This window comes from Tursiops truncatus, chromosome X, assembly GCF_011762595.2.
Source record: "Tursiops truncatus isolate mTurTru1 chromosome X, mTurTru1.mat.Y, whole genome shotgun sequence".
Taxonomy (NCBI): domain Eukaryota; kingdom Metazoa; phylum Chordata; class Mammalia; order Artiodactyla; family Delphinidae; genus Tursiops; species Tursiops truncatus.
The window spans coordinates 40,017,330-40,033,190 of record NC_047055.1 but is presented as its reverse complement, the minus strand read 5'-3'; the positions used below and the strand labels follow the sequence as shown (position 1 = coordinate 40,033,190).

General features: G+C 36.4%; 1 protein-coding gene across 1 annotated transcript in view; it reads left to right on the top strand.

Annotated features, from left to right (window-relative positions):
* IL1RAPL2 (interleukin 1 receptor accessory protein like 2) overlaps positions 1-15,861 on the top strand; it is a 541,686-nt gene that overhangs the window by 202,620 nt on the left and 323,205 nt on the right. The window lies entirely within an intron of this gene.

Sequence of the window (15,861 nt, the reverse complement as noted above, 5' to 3'; positions counted from 1 at the left end):
GAGATTTCCCTTTCTCTTCTTTGTTTGCACAGCTCCCGGGGCTAAGGTTTGGATTTGGCCCTGCCTCTGCGTGTAGGTCGCCGGAGGGCGTCTGTTCTTTGCTCAGACCAGACGGGGTTAAAGGAGCCGCTGATTCGGGGTCTCTGGCTCCCTCAGGCTGGGGGTAGGGAGGGGCACGATGCGAGGCGAGCCTGCGAGGGCAGAGGCCGGCATGAAGTTGCACCAGCTGGAGGTGTGCCGTGTGTTCTCCCGGGGAAGTTGTCCCTGGATCCCGGCACCCTGGCAGTGGCAGGCTAAACAGGCTCCCTGGAAGGGAAGCGTGTATAGTGACCTGTGTTCACACACAGGCTTCTTGGTGGCGGAAGCAGCAGCCTTAGCGTCTTATGCCCATCTCTGTTGTCCGCGCTGATAGCTGCGGCTTGCTGCCATCTCTGGAGCTCCTTTAAGCAGCGCTTTTAATCCCCTCTCCTCGCGCACCAGGAAACAAAGAGGGAAGTAAAAGTCTCTTGCCTCTTCGGCAGGCCCAGACTTTTCCCCGGACTCCCTCCAGCCTAGCCATGGTGCGCTAACCCCTTCGGGCTGTGTTCACGCCGCCAGTCCTCTCTCTGTGCTCCGTCCGAAGCTCAAGCCTCAGCTCCCAGCCCCGCCCACCCCGGCGGGTGAGCAGACAAGCGTCTCGGGCTGGCGAGTGCTGGTCGGCACTGACCCTCTGTGCGGGAATCTCTCCACTTTGCCCTCCGCACCCCTGTTGCTGCGCTCTCCTCCACCACTCCGAAGCTTCCCCCCTCGCCACCCACAGTCTCCACCTGCAAAGGGGCTTCCTAGTGTGTGGAAACCTTTCCTCCTTCACAACTCCCTCCCACTGGTGCAGGTCCCATCCCTATTCTTTTGTCTCTGTTTATTCTTTTTTCTTTTACCCTACCCAGGTACGTGGGGGGTTTCTTGCTTTTTAGGAGGTCTGAGGTCTTCTGCCAGCGTTCAGTAGGTGTTCTGTAGGAGTTGCTCCACGTGGAGATGTATTTCTGATGTATCTTTGGGGAGGAAGGTGATCTCCACGTCTTACTCTTCTGCCATCTTCCCCCGAACCCCTGAACTGTTTTTTTTACTGTTGCTTTAAGAGTTCTTTATACATTCTCTATACTATTCCTTTGTTGGATATTTGGTTTGCAAATATTATCTTTTTTTTTCCTTTTTTAATTTTTTAATTTTATTGATTTTTTATACAGCAAGTTCTTATTACTTATCCATTTTATACATGTTAGTGTATATATGTCAAACCCAATCTCCCAGTTCATCACACCACCACCACTACCACCCACCACTTCCCCCCCTTGGTGTCCATACATTTGTTCTCTACACCTGTGTCTCAATTTCTGCCCTGCAAACCGGTTCATATGTACCATTTTTCCAGCTTCCACATTCTGTTTTTCTCTCTCTGACTTCCTTCACTATGTACGACAGTCTTTAGATTCAACCACGTCTCTACAAACGACCCAATATTGTTCCTTTGGATGGCTGAGTAATATTCCATTTAATATACGTACCACATCTTCTCTGTCCATTCATCTGTTGATGGATATTTAAGTTGCTTCCATGACCTGGCTATTGTAAATAGTGCTGCAATGAACATTTTGGTACATGACTCTTTTTGAATTTTGGTTTTCTCAGGGTATATGCCCAGTAGTGGTATTGCTGGGTCATATGGTAGTTCTATTTGTAGTTTTTTAAGGAACCTCCATACTGTTCTCCATAGTGGCTGTATCAATTTACATTCCCAGCACCAGTGCAAGAGAATTCCCTTTTCTCCACACCCTCTCCAGCATTTGTTGTTTGTAGATTTTCTCATGATGCCCATTCTAACTGGTATGAGGTGATACCTTATTGTAATTTTGATTTGCATTTTGCTAATAATTAGTTATGTTGAGCAGCTTTTCATGTGTTTGTTGGCTATCCGTATGTCTTCTTTGGAGAAATGTCTATTTAGGTCTTCTGCCCATTTTTGGATTGGGTTCTTTGTTTTTTAATATTGAGTTCATGAACTGTTTATATATTTTGGAGATTAATCCTTTGTGTGTTGATTCACTTGCAAATATTTTCTCCCATTCTGTGGATTGTTTGTTCATCTTGTTTGTAGATTCCTTTGCTTTGCAAAAGCTTTTAAGTTTCAATAGATCCCATTTGTTTCATTATGTTTTTATTTCCATAACTCTAGGAAGTGGATCAAAAAAGATCTTGCTGTGATTTATATCAAAGAATATACTTCTTATGTTTTCTTCTACAAGTTTTATAGTGTCCAGTCTTACACTTAGACCTCTAATCCATTTTGAGTTTATTTTTGTGTATGGTTTTAGGGAGTGTTCTAATTTCTTTCTGTTACATGTAGCTGTCCAATTTTCCCAGCACCATTTATTGAAGAGATGGTCTTTTCTCCATTGTGTATCCTTGCCTCCTTTGTCATAGATTAGTTGACCATAGGTGCATGTGTTTATCTCTGGGTTTTCTATCCTGTTCCATTTATGTATATTTCTGTTTTTGTGCCAGTACCACATTGTCTTGAGTTCTGTAGCATTGTAGTATGTCTGAAGTCAGGGATCCTAATTCCTCCAGATCTGTTTTTCTTTCTCAAGATTGCTTTGGCTATTCGGGGTCTTTTGTGTTTCCACTGGGAATTTTTTTGTTCTAGTTCTGTGAAAAATGCCATTGGTAGTTTGATAGGGATTGCATTGAATGTGTAGATTGCTTTGGGTAGTATAGTTATTTTCAAAATGTTGATGCTTCCAATCTGAGAACATGGTATATCTCTCCATCTGTTTGTATTATCTTTAATTTCTTTCATCAGTGTCTTATAGTTTTCTGCATACAGGTTTTATCTCTCCCTAGGTAGGTTTATTCCTAGGTATTTTATTCTTTTTGTTGCAATGGTAAATGGGAGTGTTTCCTCAATTTCTCTTTCAGATTTTTCATCATTAGTGTATAGGAATGCAAGAGATTTCTGGGCATTAATTTTGTATCCTGCAACTTTACTAAATTCAGTGATTAGCTCTAGTAGTTTTCTGGTGGCATCTTTCAGATTCTCTATGTATAGTATCATGTCACTTGCTAACAGTAGCAGTTTTACTTCTTCTTTTCCAATTTGTATTCCTTTTATTTCTTTTCCTTCTCTGATTGCCATGGCTAGGACTTCCAACACTGTGTTGAATTGGAGTGGTGAGAGTGGACATCCTTGTCTTGTCCAGATCTTAGAGGAAATGCTTTCAGTTTTTCACCATTGAGAACGATGTTTGCTGTGGGTTTGTCGTATATGGCTTTTATTTTGTTGAGGTAGGTTCCCTCTATGCCCACTTTCTGGAGAGTTTTTATCATAAATGGGTGTTGAATTTTGTCAAAGCTTTTTCTGCATCTTTTGAGATGATCATATGGTTTTTCTTCTTCGATTTGTTAAAATGGTGTATCACGTTGATTGATTTGGGTATACTGAAGAATCCTTGCATCCCTGGGATAAATCCCACTTGATCATGGTGTATTATCCTTTTAATGTGTTGTTGGATTCTGTTTGCTAATATTTTATTGAGAAGTTTTGCATCTATATTCATCAGTGATATCGGTCTGTAATTTTCTTTTGTTGTAGTATCGTTGTCTGGTTTTGGTATCAGGGTGATTGTGGCCTCAGAGAATGAATTTGGGGGTGTTCCTTCCTGTGCTATTTTTTGGAAGAGTTTGAGAAGGATGGGTGTTAGCTCTTCTCTAAATGTTTGATAGAATTCACCTGTGAAGCCATCTTGTCCTGGACTTTTGTTTGTTTGAAGATTTTAAATCACAGTTTCCATTTCATTACTTGTGATTGGTCTCTTCATATTTTCTATTTCTTCTGGGTTCAGTCTTGGAAGGTTATACCTTTCTAAGAATTTGTCCTTTTCTTCCAGGTTGTCCATTTTATTGGCATAGAGTTGCTTGTAGTAGTCTCTTAGGATGCTTTGTATTTCTGCAGTGTCTGTTGTAACCTCTCCTTTTCATTTCTAATTTTATTGATTTGAGTCCTCTCCCTCTTTTTCTTGATTAGTCTGGCTAATGGTTTATCAAATTTGTTTATATTCTCAAAGAACCAGCTTTTAGTTTTATTGATCTTTGCTATTGTTTCCTTTGTTTCTCTTTCATTTATTTCTGCTCTGGTCTTTATGATTTCTTTCCTTCTGCTAACTTTGGGTTTTGTTTGTTCTTCCTTCTCTAGGTCCTTTAGGTGTAAGGTTAGATTGTTTATTTGAGATTTTTCTTGTTTCTCATCATAGGCTTGTATTGTATAAACTTCCCTCTTAGAACTGCTTTTGTTGAATCCCATAGGTTTGGGATAGTCGTGTTTTCATTGTCATTTGTCTCTAGGTATTTTTTTAATTTCCTCTTTGATTTCTTCAGTGATCTCTTGGTTATTTAGTAACGTATTGTTTAGCCTTCATGTGTTTGTGTTTCTTACAGTTTTTTTCCCTGTAATTCATTTCTAATCTCATAGCGTTGTGGTCAGAACAGATGCTTGATATGATTTCAATTTTCTTAAATTTACCAAAGCTTGATTTGTTATCCAAGTTGTGATCTATCCTGGAGAATGTTCCGTGCGCACTTGAGAAGAAAATGTAATCTGCTGTTTTTGCATGGTATGTCCTCTGAATATCAATTAAATCTATCTGGTCTATTGTGTCATTTAAAGCTTGTGGTTCCTTATTAATTTTCTTTTTGGATGACCTGTCCATTAGTGTAAGTGTGGTGTTAAAATCCCCCACTATTACTGTGTTACTGTTGATTTCCTCTTTTATAGCTGTTAGCAGTTGCCTTATGTATTGAGGTGCTCCTATGTTGGGTGCATATATATTTTTGTAATTGTTATATCTTCTTCTTGGATTGATCCCTTGATCATTATGTAGTGTCCTTCCTTGTCTCTTGTAACACTCTTTATTTTAAAGTCTATTTATCCTATATGTGTATTGGTACTCCAGATTTCTTTTGATTTCCATTTGCATGGAATATCTTTTTCCATCTCCTTACTTTCCATCTACATGTGTCCCTAGGTCTGCAGTGGGTCTCTTGTAGACAGCATATATATGGGTCTTGTTTTTGTATCTATTCAGCCAATCTGTGTCTTTCGGTTGGAGCATTTAATCCATTTATGTTTAAGGTAATTATAGATATGTATGTTCCTCTGACCATTTTCTTAATTGTTTTGTGTTTGTTTTTGTAGGTCGTTTTCTTTTCTTGTGTTCCTTTAGCTTTTGTTTTAGAGCTGGATTTGTGGTGCTCAATTCTGTTAGCTTTTGCTTGTCTGTAAAACATTTGATTTCTCTATCAAATCTGAATGAGGTCCTTGCTGGGTAGAGTAATCTTAGTTGTAGGTTCTTCCCTTTCATCACTTTAAATATGTCATGCCACTGCCTTCTGGCTTGTAGAGTTTCTGCTGAGAAATCAGCTGTTAACCTGATGGGAATTCCCTTGTATATTATTTGTCATTTTTCCCTTGCTGCTTTCAATAATTTTTCTTTGTCCTTATTTTTGCCAATTTGAGTTCTGTGTGTCTCAGTGTGTTTCTCCTTGGGTTATCCTGTATGGGACTTGGGTGGCTCTTTCCTTCCCCATGCTAGGGACATTTTCAACTTTAATCTCTTCAGATATTTTCTCGGGTACTTTCTCTCTCTCTTCGCCTTCTGGGATCTCTATAATGTGAATGTTGTTGCATTTAATGTTGTCCCAGAGATCTCTTAAGCTGTCTTTGTTTCTTTTCATTCTTTTTTCTTTATTCTGTTCCGTGACAGTGAATTCCACCATTCTGTCTTTCAGGTCACTTATCCGTTCTTCTGCCTCAGTTGTTCTGCTATTGATTCCTTCTAGTGTAGTTTTCATTTCAGTTATTGTATTGTTCATCTCTGTTTGTTTGTTCTTTAATTCTTCTAAGTCTTTGTTAATCATTTCTTGTATTTTCTTGATCTTTGCCCCCATTCTTTTTCTGAGGTCCTGGTCATCTTCACTATCATTATTCTGAATTCTTTTCCTGGAAGGTTGCCTATCTCTACTTCATTTAGTTGTTTTCCTGGGGTTTTAACTTGTTCCTTCATCTGGTACATAGCCCCCTGCCTTTTCATCTTGTCTCTCTTTCTGTGAATGTGCTTTTTGCTCCACAGGCTGCAGGATTGTAGTTCTGGTGGATGAGGCTATCTAAGAGGCTTGTGCAAGTTTCCTGATGGGAAGGACTGGTGGTGGGTAGAACTGGCTGTTCCTCTGGTGGGCAGAGCTGAGTAAAACGTTAATCCAGTTGTCTGCTGATCTATGGGGCTGGGTTCCCTCCTTGTTGGTTTTTTGGCCTGAGGCAACCCAACACTGGAGCCTACAGGGGCTATTTGGTGGGGCTAATGGTGGACTCTGGGAGGAATCATGCCCAGGAGTACTTGCCAGAACTTCTGCTGCCCATGTCCTTGTCCTCATGGTGAGAGACAGCCACCCCCTGCCTCTGCAGGAGACCCTCCAACACTGGCAGGTAGGTCTGGTTCAGTCTCCTATGGGGTCACTGTTCCTTCCCTTGTGTCCTAACGTTCACACTACTTTGTGTGCCCCCTCCAAGAGTGGTGTTTCTGTTTCCCCCAATCCTGTTGAAGTCCTGCAATCAAATCCCACTAGCCTTCAATGTCTGATTCTCTAGGAATTCCTTCTCTCGTTGCCGGACCCACAGGTTGGGAAGCCTGATGTGTGGCTCCAAACCTTCACTCCAGTGTGTGGACTTCTGTGATATAAGTGTTCTCCAGTTTGTGAGTCACCCACCCTGCAGTTATGTGATTTGATTTTATTGTGATCGCTCCCTTCCTATGTCTCACTGTGGCTTCTCCTTTGTCTTTGGATGTGGGGTATCTTTTTTGGTGAGTTCCAGTGTCTTCCTGTCGATGATTGTTCATCAGTTAATTGTGATTCCAGTGCTCTCGCAAGAGGGAGTGAGAGCCCGTCCTTCTACTCTGCCATCTTGAACCAGTCTCCAGATATTTTCTTCTACTATGTAAGTTGTTTTTTCCTCATGTAAGAGGGTCTTTAACAGAGCACATGTTTTTAATTTGATGATATCTAATTTATTAGTTTTTCCTTTTCTGGATTGTGCTTTTGTTGTCAACTCTAAGGACTCTGTGCCTAACTCTGGATTCTAAAGATATTCTCCTGTGTCTTTTTTTCCTAAATGTTTTATAGTTTTAAATTTTATATTTAAGTCCATGGTCCATTTTAGTTAACTTTTATATAAGGAATGAGTTTTAGGTCAAGGTTCTTTTTTTTTATTACAAATGTACCATCGTTCTGGCATCATTTGTTGAAAATGCTATACTCCCTCCAATGAATTGCTTTTCCCCTTTGTCAAAAATCTATTTTGCATGATTCTGAAGGTTTGTTTCTGGGTTTTATATCTTTTCCATTCATCTATGTCTGTCCCTCCACAAATACCACACCACCTTGATAATTGTAGGTATACAATAAGACTTACTTTAGGTAGAGTGATTCCTCCCAACTAATTCTTCTTTGTCAAGATTGTTTTCACTATTCTAGGGCCTGTGACTTTTCATATGAATTTTAGAATAAGCCTGAATATGAAAAATACTTTGCTAAGATTAGGAAATAAATTACATTATACTTAAAAACTTTTGGGGGGAGAATTGATATATTTACTATGTTGAGTCTTCCAATCTATGAACACGTGATTTATCTCCATTTAGATAGTGTTCTTTGATTTCCCTCATGAGTACTTTGTAGTTTTCAACATACAGATCCTGTACATGTTTTGTTATGTTTGTGGCTATTTCATCTCCTTGCAGAGATTATAAATGGTGTTGTGTTTTAAATTTTGGTTTCTACATGTTTATTATTAGTATACAGAAATACACTTGAGTTTTTGTGCATTTATCTTTTGTGTGTGTCCTGTGAATTTGCTGAGCTCATTTATTAGTTTTACTGTTTGTTGGGAGGTTCCCTGGGATTTTCTATTTAGACAATCATGTCATCTTCAAATTTATTTCTTCCTTTAAAATCTGTATGCTTCCCCCATACCCTTTTTTCACTTATTGCAGTAACTAGAATGTCCAGTACCATGTTGAATAAATGTGGTAATAGCAGACATTCTTGCCTTGTAGATGATATTCAAGGGAAAATATTCAGTCTTTCAAAATTAAGTATGATGTTAGATGTAGACTTTTGACACATTCTTTTTTCATTTTGAGGTAATTCCCTTCTAAACTTGTTGAGAGTTTTTATAATAAATTGTTTTTGGATTTTGTCAAATGCTTTTTCTCATGCAACTGACAGGTTCCTATCACTTTTCTTTAACTTGTTAATATTGTAGATTACACTAATTGAATTCAGATCTAGAACCGTCTTGGCATACTTGTTATAAATGTCACTTGGTTGTGGTGCATAATTGTTTTTATACATTGTTGAATTCTGTTGCTGATATTTTGTTGAGGATTTTGCATCTAAGCTTGTAAGAGACATTGGTCTGTAGTTTTCTAGTTTTGAATTGTTTTTTCTAGGTTTGTTATCAGAATAATACTGTCCTCAAATAATGAGTTGATAAGTGCTCCTTCCTCTCTATATTTTGGAAGACACTGTGTAAAACTGGTTCAAGGCCTAAAGGTGTATTTTTTCAGGAGCTTTCTATTAACAAATTCAATTTTTTTAATGGTTATAAGACTATAATATAATCAGATATTCAGATAATCAGATTATCTATTTTATCTTTCTTGATTTTGGTATTTTTCAGGGAATTGGTCTGTTTCTTCTAAATTGTAGAACTTACAAGTGTAATGTTGTTCATAATATTCCCCTATTATTCTTTTGGTGGCTGTATAATCTGTAGTAATAGCCCTTATTTCAACCTGCTATGGGTAATTTATGTCTTCTCTCAGTGTTTGTCTGCCTTGCTACACAACTTTCCATTTCATTAATTTTTTTCAAAGTACCAGCTTTTTGTTTTATGAATTTTCTCGATTTGTTTTCCCATTTCCAATTTTATTGATTTCTTCTGTTTATTCTTTCCTTCTTTCTTGCTTTGGACTTATTTTACTCTTGTTTTTCTGTTTTCTTGAAATAGGACCTTAGACTATAGATTTCAGATCTTTCCTTGTTTCTAATATAAGTGCTATAAATTTAGTGCTATAAATTTCCCTCTCAGAACTTCTTTAGTTACATCTCATATATTGCCATGGTATAAATTTATTTATAATCAGTTTGTGTATTTCTAAATTTCCTTTGGGACTTTCTCTTTGACTCATGCATTATTTAGATGTGTGTTGTTTAATTTCCAAGTATTTGGAGAACTTTCCTCTTTTCATTCTGTCATTGGTTTCTAGTTTGATTCCACTCTGATCAGATAACATAATCTGTAAAATTTTCAGTTATTTTAAATTTGTTGATGTTTGTTTGTATTATGGTGCAGGATATGATCTGTTTGATGAATGTTCTTTGGACACAAAAAAATTATGTAGTCTGATGTTGAGTGAAGTACTCTGTTGATTTCAATGAGATCTTATTGGTTGGTTGTATTTTCAGTTTTTCTATATAATTGCTGATTTTATGTCTAGGAATTCTATCAGTTGCTGAGGTAGGGGTGTTGCTATAATTGTTGATTTGTCTCTTCTTTTCTATAGTTCCATCAGTTTTTGCTTCTTGTATTTTGTGGCTGTGTTGTTTTGGTCCATACACATTTTAGGATCATCATGTCTTCCTGATAGCTTACTATAACATTATGTAATGTACCTCTTCTCTAGTTATTTTCTTTGCTCTGAAGTCTACTTTCTTTGATACTAATATAGACACTCCTGCTCTTTTCTGGATTAATTATTTCATAATATATCTCTTTTCATCCTTTTATATTAAATATACATATGTTGTTGAAATTCAAGTGAGTTATTGTAAACAGTATATATTTTGATCCTGCTCTTTTATCCATAACATTTTTGATTGGTGCATTTAGACCATTTATATTTAAGATAATCATTTTTTAAATTTATTTATTTATTTTACCATTTTATTATGATAAAATAAATTTTATTTTATTATGATAAAATATACGTAATATTCATCACTTTAACAATTTGTAAATGTATAATTCAGTGGCATTAAATACATTCACAGTTTAGTGCATCCATCACCACTATCTATACCACAAATTTTTCATCATCTCAAACATAAACTCTGTACACACTAAGCTAACTCCTCATTTCCCCTCTCCCCCATCCTTTGGTAACCCCTATTCTATCTTCTGTCTCTATGAATTTACCTATTCTAGGTACTTCATATAAGTGGAATCATACAGTATTTGTCTTAATGTCTCATTTACTTCACTTAGCAAGATGTTTTCAAGGTCTATCCATGTTGTAGCATATATCAAAATTCCATTACTTTATATAGCTGAATAATATTTCATTGTATGTATGTATATATTACATGTTGTTTTTCCATTCATCTACTGGTGAGTATTTGGATTATTTCCATCTTTTGGCTATTGTGAATAATGCTGCTAAAACATCAGTGTACAAGTATCTTTGAATCTCTGCTTTCAATTCATTTCAGTATATTCTTAGGAGTGGAGTTGCTGGGTCATGTGGTAAATCTGTGTTTAAATTTTTGAGAAATTACCAGTTTCCACAGTGGTTGTTCAATTTATATTCCCAAGAGCAATGCACAGATTTTCAATTTCTCTACATCCTTACCAATGCTTATTTTATGTTTATTTTTCTTTTTGTCTTAATAATAGTCATCCTTATGGGTTTGAAGTGGTATCTCATTGTGCTTTTTTAATTGTATTTCCTTAATGAGTGATGATGTTGAGCATCATTTTATGTGTTTATTGGCTATTTGTATATCTTCTTTGAAAGAAGTGTCTATCCAAGTCCTTTGCTCATTTTTTAATTGTGTTGTTTTATAATGTTGAGTTATAGTTTTTTATATATTCTGGATATTAATCCTTTATAATATTTGCAAATATTTTCTCCCACTCTGTAGTTGTCTTTTCTTCTTCTTGATCATGTCCTTTGATGTGAAAAAGTTCTCAATTTTAGTGAAGTCATACATATATACACATACATACATATATATAACTTGTTTTTGCCTAATCTTTTGGTGCCATATCCAAGAAATCATTGCCAAACCTAATGCCATGAAGGTTTTCTTTTAAGGGTTTTATAATTTAAGCTTTTAAGTTTAGGACTTTGATCAATTTTGATTTACTTTTTACATAAGGTGTAAGGTAAAGGTCCACCTTTATTCTTTAGTATATAGATAACCAGTTTCTGAGTTCCTTGAAGACTGTCCTTTCTCCATTGAATGATCTTCATACCCTTGTTGTAAAGCAATTGACTATATATGTGAGGTCTTATTTCTGGGTTCTGTATTGTACTTCATTGGTCTATATGTGCTTGATTTTATTATTTCTTACTGATTTTATTTTTCAGTTTATTTCCTCTAGTTCTTATTTCTATATTTCTTTTTTCTTGTCTTCCTGTGGGTTGCTTGAACACCTTTTAAGATTGAATTTTGATTTATTTACAGTTATTTTAAATTTATCTTTTTTGTATAACTTTTGAACTGGTTGCTTTGTGTATCATGATTATACATATGTGCCTTATGACAGTCTACTTGTGTCATCATTTTACCACTTTGAGTGAAGTGTAGACAACTCACTTCCATTAGGTCTCTTTACCTTCCCCAGCTTTAAATATCATTGTTTTTAGTATAAATATTATAATTTTTCTGTCATTAAATAAGATTTACAAAATTCATGAATAAAAGGATGGTCACTTTTATGTACTCATATTTCTGCTCTTTTCTATTATTCCTTCTTCCTTCTGGATGCTATAAGATTCTTTCATTTATCATTTTCTTTTTTGTTTGAAGAGTGTCCTTTAATCAAGCTTTAAGGGCAGATCTGCTAGCAACCAATTCTTTTAGTTTTCCTTCATCTGAAGATGTCTGTATTTATCTTTCATTATTAAAAGATTCTTTTGCTGGATATAGAATTACAGAGTTTTCCCATTTGGGGAAAGATTCAGCCATTTCTTTCAATATTCTTTCAGCCTCACTGTTTTTCTCCTCTCATTCTGAGACTCTGATGATACAAATATCAGATTTTTTTTTATTATCCTGCAAGTCTATGAGGTTCTGTCGGTTAATATTCAGTTTATTTGCTCTCTGTTGTTTAGATTGTATGAACTATATTACTTTGTCCTCAAGTCTGCTGATTCTATCAGCTTATATCTCCACTCTACTATTGAGTCTATCCTTAGAGTTTTTATAAATTCTTGTTTTGTATTTTTCAGCTTTATGATTGTGATTCTTAGTTACTCCTATTTCTTTGCTGAACTTTTATTATTTTTTCATTTTTTTTATGAGAATTTGTAATTAATTTTTCAAGTATTTTTATGATGCCTGCTTCAAAATCCTTTTCAGATAATCTTAACATCCAATTCATCTCATTGTTTGAGACAATTCTTTGCATTTTCTCATTCAAGTTGTGGTTTCTCTGGTTCTTGGTGTAGTGGGTGATTTTTTATTATTCCTTGGACATTTTGTCTATTATATTAGGAGAATCTAGGTCCTGTTTAAATATTTTACTCTAGCAGGCAGTCACCTGCTTAGATTTACCACTCAGAAGCTAGTTTATTTTTGTAGGCTGTGGTTTCAATTTAATTTTCAGACATTTAGGGAGCTATTTTGGTCTGCTTTGATTATCTGGTGCTGCTGAAATAAAAGTGTATGTCTACATAAAATAACTTGTACACAAATGCTCACAATAGTCAAAAGGTGGAAACAACCTAAATGTCTAACAATTGATGAATGGACAAAGAAAACATGGTATAACCATACAATGGAGTATTACTTTCTCACCAATAAAAAAAAGAATGAAGAATTAATACATGGATAAATCATAAAACTGTATGTTAAGATAGTATGTGCAAAGAGTTGTGAAACCATAACCAAAATCAATTTTAGGATACCTTTAACACCCTAAAAAGAAATCCATACCCATCAGCAGATCTTTTTAGGTCTTTTCCTGGGCTTGTGAACAGTCTTGCTCATGTGTGTGACCTTAGGGTGACTATGAATATCTCAGAGCTTTTCAAAGCCCTCCATGGATATCTCACTCCCCAGTTTTTCCTTTTTACATTTTTTGGTCAGCCTCTTGTTAATGCCAACTAGTAATGCCACCCCAGGCAGCAGCAGCGTTAAACAATTACTACTGATCATTTTTTATAAAGTCCCTGTGGACAAAACTGTTTGCACAAAGTAGGCTGTGTGTCTGGCCAAAGAAGTCAAGCCCTGAGAATGGAGCTTTTCACCAAACTTCCAGACATCTCATATAGTATCAATTATCTGGCGGTGAGGCTTTTGGATTGCTCCAAACGTGTTCTGCTTTCTCCAATAGCAGCTAGACTGCTGATTTTCAAGCTACCATAATTGTGAGGCTGTTGGTTTTTAAGGCTAGTGTGGAGCTTAGGATTAGGGCAAGTTAAAATGCCACAAAGCTCATTGATTTTAACGAGATTCGGCCATTTTTCTTTAATAAACACTGCTTGGATTGTTGCAAGTCCTAGTTATTTTTCAGTGTTCTGAAAAAGTTTTACTTGACAATTTGTACCAATGCTGTCATTGCTTTTATGAAGGAGTAGATTTTTAAGGTCCTTACTCCACCCTTCCCGAAGTGCCTATCTTGGATGAATGGTTTTAAAATGTTTAATTCAGCATAGAATGCATGTGTGTGTTTGTGTGTGTGCATGTACATATGTCTCTCTGTGTCTGATGTGTTTTAATCTCATATATATGTAATTTTTAAATTTTGTTCATCTACTTAGACTGTATACCTTCTGGCCTTGTGTTGGTTCTGGAATATTTATTTAAAGATATGTTATTTTTACAATTCTTTTGGCTCTCCTTTAAAGGTCAGCCTCCTTTTCCTCTTATATCATCATCTATACCTTTGTGTTTGGATTTTAGCAACAGTGCAATATTCAAGACTTTATCTTTCAGGCTTGGGAATGTGAGCAGGACACACAGGATAATAATACAACATGTCTTCAAGAGAGCAAGAAGTTTGCTGTAATAATAGAAAATCTATTTAAATATATTTAACAGCCTTTCATGTAGAAACTAAAGACAATCCAACATAAATAGTGTGAGTGTTTGGGACATGTGTGTGAATGTATGTTTTCTGTTTAAAACAAGAAACCTTTATTAGAAATGTCCTCTAACTTTCTTTCATCAATTTGCTCTGCTATCCCAGCCAGGATCATGATCCAAACCAAGGATCCAAATTCAGAAATATAAGCAAAAATAACTATGTACTCATTAAATCCCTATAGAGAAAATCCAATTGGCAAAAAATACTAACCTAAGTGTGAATATATCCAATTTACCAACATAATCTTGTACTTCAGTCATTTTGGCCGTGCTAAGTTGGAGTGCCACTATTCCCCTTTGGAATAGTAAAGGATTCTTTGCTATCAGATTGTCCAGCAGCTAATCATATTTCTTCAGTGCCTATCTTGTCAAAATGGTGAAGCAGGCAGAGTACTGTCTTCAGTGCCCACAAATCTCCCAGATCGAGTTCCTTGTTTCCTTGTTTTTCTTCTGTCACAGTACATGGGCAAGCAAGTAACCCTCTCTATATAAGGCTCTCCAAGTGACCACGAACATGTTTTAATAACAGACATTCTCATTTAAGAAAGGAAAGGTAAACAGCAGGAGGGAATATATACCCAACCCTAAGAATCTCACCATGTATCTCCTTGTAAAACAAAGGATGCTGATGCTCTGACGTCTCTTTCCTTCCTTCCTTCCTTCCTTCCTGCCTGCCTGCCTGCCTGACTCCCTCCTCCCCTCCTTCCCTTCCTTTCTTTTCCCAGCCCTCCCTCCCTCTCTTCCTTCCAGGCACAGATGAAACAATTCTTTTTACATTATGGCTCTCAAATATGGAGTATTAATCACATAAGTGCATAAAAAATGACACACTTCTCAACTGGGAATTTTTTCAAACAATGGAGGCTAGCAAGCTATATAATGGCAGCACCTGTGACTAGAATATTATGATGCTAAATAGACTGAAACATCCGGTATTGTTTAGTTACCAATGGGCAAGAAGAGTTTCACTGGTCTCTTCCATCTTCATGTTTTTAAAAGAATTCTCCTTTTAGGAAATCACCTGTATTCAGCATATCATGACCCTTTACACAGATGTCTACTAAAACTCAGTCACTTACTAGCCTAGACCAAACAGCAGGCAGCAATTCCCACATTTAGCCAGAATAATGCCATGTCTGTATTCATACAAAGTTATTTAAAATGGTTCATTTCAGTTTGTCTCTGGAAAGAGAACATTAAAGGAATACAAGTACTTGAGTCAGACAGATGTAGGTTTAAATCTATGCTCTTCTGTATATTTGCTCTTTTCCTTATATATAAAATATATGCGCTTCCTATGCCATATTGAGGGTTGAGATGTTTGAAGTCAAGAGGATTAAATGAAATAAGATATGCGAAATGCCTAACACTGTGCTTGGCACATAGTAAGCACTCAGTGATTATTGTTGGCTGTTGCTGACATTCAAAGAGGGTTTCCAGGGCCCCAAGTCCTGTGGAGCCCAAAGGAGTTACTTCATATTTTATACATTTTTTTCTGTAGTGTCAGTTGTCCTTAGTGCCTTCTAGCAGGAGAAGAACACAGTCTACTTCAGGTTAACTGTATAGAAGGAGATGATTAGGGACTGAGTCAAGAACAAGCTTATGCTAATGACTTTTACCCCATGGATACTTGCCTTTACGTCTTTGAATCGTCACCAAAGTCAATTTGAGTTAGAGTGT